General features: G+C 40.8%; 1 pseudogene; it reads right to left on the reverse strand.

Annotated features, from left to right (window-relative positions):
• On the reverse strand, positions 1-540 carry LOC110207514 (large ribosomal subunit protein eL24 pseudogene; annotated as a pseudogene).
• Between the last annotated feature and the right edge of the window lie 5,029 nt (positions 541-5,569).

Genomic DNA, 5,569 nt, shown 5'->3' on the forward strand with positions numbered 1-5,569 from the left:
TTTCTGTTTTGTTGCTTTAAAGTTTATTTTACTTAATCCAGCTTAGTAGACAATTAACGTTTTCCACCAACTCGGGGTGCAGAAACTTTCACAGGCTTCACAATTTTTTGTTTAGGTGCAGCCTTTGTAGGAGCCTTAGCAGCAGATGCAGCTGTCTTCTTAGTTGCTTGCTTAGCCTTTTTTGCTTCCTTGGCAGCCCTGATGGCTTGTTCTCATTTGGCCTTTCAAACTTCAGGTTTCTGGTTCCTCTTCACCATTGTATCAGCAAGAGAAGCCCCAGTGATAGCCCTCTAGAATTTAACAGCATGGCGAGTTCTTTTCTTTTGAATCTCTTCCGATTGTCCCTTCTTGTGTTTTCTCCTCTACAGGACAGTCCAATTGATTTGCCGGGGGTTCCTCTTTGAAAGGAATGCAGTCTCGCATTTTGCATTCAAAAACTGGAAAACCTTCCCGTCTGTGCAGGTGTAGCGCCTCCCGGGACCCGGGTAGATCTTGTACCCGCTAAAGCTGCACAGCTCGACCTTCATGGCTGCAAACGAGAGGAAGATGGCGAAGAGAAGGAAGTATTTTCTTCAGTAATCTTTTGGACTTCCTTTCCATTTGGTCATTTTTTCTTTTTAGGGCATTTTTTTTCCTCATTGGCTTTTTGGACCTCTTTTGCCATTTGGGTTAGGCTATTTTTTTAAGGTGTTGTTTTCTTCATTAGTTTTTTGGGTCTCCTTTAGCAAGCTGTTCACTTGTTTTTCATGATTTTCTTGCATCACTCTCAGTTTTTCCTCTGCTTCCCTTACTCGCTTCTCAAGAGGCCTTTCGAGCTCTTCCAAGGCCTGAGACTGATTCATATTTTTCTTGAAAGCTTTGGATGTAGGAGCTTTGAAATTTTGTTGTCTTCTTCTGGTTGTATATTTTGATCTTCTTTTTCACCAAAGTAAGATAACATAGTCTGACTCTTTTTGTGCTGCTTGCTCATGATCCCGTCCAATTACTTGAGTTTTAAACTCTTTGTTAAGGTAAGAATCTGCTTCCAATGTGGAGAGTGTACTGTCCCAAGCTTCAGGGGTTTGTATAGCTGTTTTCAGAGATACTTGTAGGGACCTGTAAATTTTCAGTTCTTCCAAGGTGGTATGATAAAGGGCGAGGTGTTTACTCCTTTCCTGGCCTGTGACCACAAGTACTGCTTTCTGTCCTGTAACTGTGAGGAGGGGCTCCTCTCTACAGCCACTACAAGCTCCTCCATGCCAGAGTTTCTCCTCACCCCAGCACCACTGCCAGAACTGTGACCCAGATCCAAACACAGGGAAAGCAAGAGATTCCTGCCTCAGCATTGGCAAAGAGATCCCTGCAATCCCTCTCTGATCAGCCACTGGATTCCCCCTCAGTCTGTGGGCTGGAAGATCAGGAAACAGGTGCCCCCCCCCCCTGCCCACACTCTTGGGGAATGGAGTTGAAACCCCGCCTTCCTCTCTCAGCACTGACAGAAACAGACTTTTCCCACTGACCTTCTAAGTTGCCTTTGGCATTTGTGGATTGAGGATTCTGGAAACCTCCACAGCTGCCTGGGTCAGTCCTCTGAGGCCTGCTCCAGGTTTGCTGCACCCTGCACACACACGCCATGATGCGCTGAGCTCCCAGCCAGGTGCAATACACCTTTCTGATCAATCATCCAGGTTGTCTTGGGCTGGAAATTTGTTTCACTCTGTCTTTTTGTGGGTTCTGTTGCTTCAGAATTTGTTTAGAGCCATTCTTTATGAGTATCTGGAGGGGTTTGATGGAGAGCTCAAGCAAGTCATTGCTTTCACTCCACCATCTTTCCAGTGGATTCTTTAAATACCTATTTTGTCCTCTGGTTACATGACATGAGGGCAGTTTTCCTGGATAATTTCTTTTTTTTTTTTGAAGTAGGATCTTTTATTTTCAACTATTACATATATATATGTATATATATACATATATATACATATATATACATATATATGTATATATATATATATATAAAATTTCTTTTTTTTTGCAGTAGGATCTTTTATTTTCAACTATTATATACATATATATATATGTATATATATATATATACACACACATATATACATACATATGTATTTTTTTTTGACAAGTGATTTTAAAACGTTGGGTTACAAATTTTCTCCCTTCCTCCCTCCCCACCCATCCTCATTGAAAAGACAAGCAACTTGATGCAGGTTATACATGTGTAGTCATGCAAAACATTTCCATATTAGTCATGTTGTGAAAAAGTAAGTGTATTTCCCCTCATCTTACCTGCCCCTCCATTTATTCTATTCTCTCTTTTGACCCTGTCCCTCCTCAGAAGTGTTTGCTTCTGATTATCCCCCTTCCCCTATCTGCCCTCCCCTCTATCATCTCCCTGCTTTCTTGTCCCCTTCCCCCCCTTACTTTCCTGTAGGGTAAGATAGATTTCCATACAATTGTATATGCTATTCCCTCCTTAAGCCATATCCTATGAGAATAAGAATCATTCATTCCCTCTCACCTTCCCCTATTTCCCCTCCACTGTAAAAGCCTTTTCTTGTCTGTTTCATGTGAGATAATTTACCCCATTCTACCTCTCCCTTTCTCCTTTTCCCAGTATAATCCTTTCACCCCTTAATTTTATTCTCCAGATATCACCCATTCACCTTCAACTCACCCTGTGCCCTCTATCTATCTATCTATCTATTATCTATCTATCTATCTATCTATCTATCTATCTATCTATCTATCTATACATAGATATAAGTTTTTCCTTCCCAGTAGCCTAATATTGATGAAGGACTCACGAATTACAAATATCATCTTTCCATGCAGTAATGTAAACAGTTCAACCTTAATAAGTCTTTTATGATTTCTCTTTTCTGTTTATCTCTTCCATGTTTCACCTGAGTCTTTTATTTGAAAATCAAACTTTCTATTCAGCTCTAGTGTTTTCATTAAGAATGCTTCAAAGTTCCCTATTTCACTGAATGATCATTTTTTACCAGGAAGGATTATCCTTAGTTTTGGTGAGTAGGTGATTCTTGGTTGTAATCCTATCTCCTTTGCCCTCCAGAATATTATATTCCATGCCCTGTGGTCTCTTAATATAGAAACTGCTAAATCTTGTGTTATCCTAATTGTGTTTCCACAATACTTGAATTGCTTCTTTCTGGCTGCTTGCAATATTTTTTCTTTGACCTGAGATCTCTGGAATTTGGCTACAATATTCCTAGGAGTTTTCCTTTGGGGATCTCTTTCAGGAGGTGATTTTTGGATTCTTTCAATTTCTATTTTGCCCTCTGGTTCTAAAATATCAGCGCTGTCTTCCTTGAGAAGTTCTTGAAAGATGATGTCGAGGCTCTTTTTTTGATCATAGATTTCAGATAGAAAAATAATTTTAAAATTCTCTCTCCTGGATTTATTTTCCAGATCAGTTGTTTTTCCAATGAGGTATTTCACATCCTCTTCTATTTTTTTCATTCTTTTGGCTTTGTTTTATTGTTTCTTGTTTTCTCATGAAGTAATTTGCTTTCATTTGCTCCATTCTAATTTTTAAATAAATGTTTTCTTCAATGAGCTTTTGGATCTTCTTTTCCATTTAGCCAATCCTGTGCTTTAAGCCATTCTTTTCCTCATTGGCTTTTTGGACCTTCTTTGCCATTTGGTTTTTAAGGTGTTACTTCAGTATTTTTAAGGTGTTACTTCAGTATTTTTTTGGATCTCCTTTAGCAAGCTGTTGACTCATTTTTGATGATCTTATTGCGTCACTCTCATTTCTCTTCCTATTTTTTCCTTTACCTCTCTTACTTGATTTTCAAAATCCTTTTTGAGCTCTCCAGTGCCCTGAGACCAATTCGTATTTTTCTTGGAGGCTTTGGATGTAGAAGCATCGACTTTGTGGTCTTCTTCTGAGTGTGTGTTTTGATCTTCCTTGTCAGCACAATAGCTTTCTATACTCATAGGTTTTTTTCCCATTGTTTGCTCATTTTCCTAGCCTATTACTTGACTTTTTACTATTTCCTAAATTAGGGCTCTGTTTCCAGGGTCAGGACTCACTGTCCTAAGTTTCAGGGGTTTTGTGCAGCTGTTTTCAGAGATACTTCTAGGGACTGTAAGTTTTCAGTTCTTCCAAGGTGGTATGATCTAACAAGAGTTATTTTGTACTCTCCTGGTCTGTGCTCTGCTCTGTGAATGACCATGAAATTGTGACAATGATCTGTTCCTCCACTGCTGCCCCAAACTCTGCTATGCTAGTGCTCCTCCTCACCCTTTGACTGCCACCCAGGACTTAGACCTGGATCTGAGTGTGGAAAAGCAACAGAGTCCTCCCTTAGTGCTAGTGAAGAGACTCCTGGACTTGCGCTTCTGGGAGCCAAGATGATGGAGTAAAAAGGTAGTTGCTTTCACCCTTACCTATCAACCTCTGAAAATCCAGAAAATATCACCTCAGAAAAAATCCTGGAATGACTGAACCAGAAAACAGCAGAGCAGCAGCCCAGCTTCACTTTAGCATACAAGGAGGAAATCCTGGTGACTCGGCATTCTACAGCAAATTGGTCTCCCAGTGCCTCAGAAAAAATAAGGGAAGCAGTATTACAAAGGGCCTCAGGCAGATAAGCACCCTGCAGCATTCATTTGAAAGGAGCTGAAGAAAGAAACCTAGAGTCCTACTAAAGTTCCAGCCTTGCTGATTCCAGCCCAACACCAGGCAAGCTGTCAGAACCCTACAGCCTCCAACTGCCAACCATGTGGAAATCTTGAAGCCCAGGTGGTAGAGCAGGCAAATACCAACACCTGGACCTCCAACTGCCTCAGTGAAAGTGTGGGAACCAGTCAAAACCAGCTTAGAAAACCACCAAGTGCCTTAGCGTTCTACAGCAAAGGAGCCTCCCAGTGCCTCAGCAGATCTAAGGGAGGCAGAACTGCAAGGGGCCCCAGGCAGATAAACACCCTGCAGCACCTATCTAAAAGGAGGTGAAGAAAGCTAAAGGAAAGGAAAAGCAGGCAACCTAGAATTGCCTGAAAGTTCCAGCCTTGTTGATTCTAGCCCAACACCAGGTAAGCTGCCAGAACCCTACAGCCTACAATTGCCAACATAAGAGGCCCCAGAACACAAAGCCAGTGACCAAGACCTAGGCTCCCAACACAAGAAGCTTGGGTTAATGCCCTCTGCTCCCCAGGAGTAGAGCTCAATTTCTTTAAAGGCCAAGGAATAAAGAAACCCTATAAGTAAAAAGAAATGCACCATAGATTCATATTATGAGAAGAGTGATGATCAAGACAGAAATTCTGAAGAGGACAACATTGTCAACAAACCCACATCTGCAATATCAAAAGGGACTATAAACTGGTCTGAAGCCCAAAAAGCCTTCTTAGAAAAGCTCAAGAAGGATTGCAAAAGTCAAATGAGAGAGGTAGAAGAGTCCTTCAAAAATACAATTGGCCAATTTAAAAAAAAACGTATTGTGAAGAAAACAAGTCCCTAAAAAACAGAAGTGGCCAACTGGAAAAAAAAGTACACTGAAGAAAACAAATCCTTGAAAAATACAATTGGCCAATTGGAGAAGGAAGTAAAAAA

This window comes from Phascolarctos cinereus, unplaced genomic scaffold (genome assembly GCF_003287225.1).
Source record: "Phascolarctos cinereus isolate Bilbo 61053 unplaced genomic scaffold, phaCin_HiC Scaffold_2;HRSCAF=192, whole genome shotgun sequence".
Classification (NCBI taxonomy): domain Eukaryota; kingdom Metazoa; phylum Chordata; class Mammalia; order Diprotodontia; family Phascolarctidae; genus Phascolarctos; species Phascolarctos cinereus.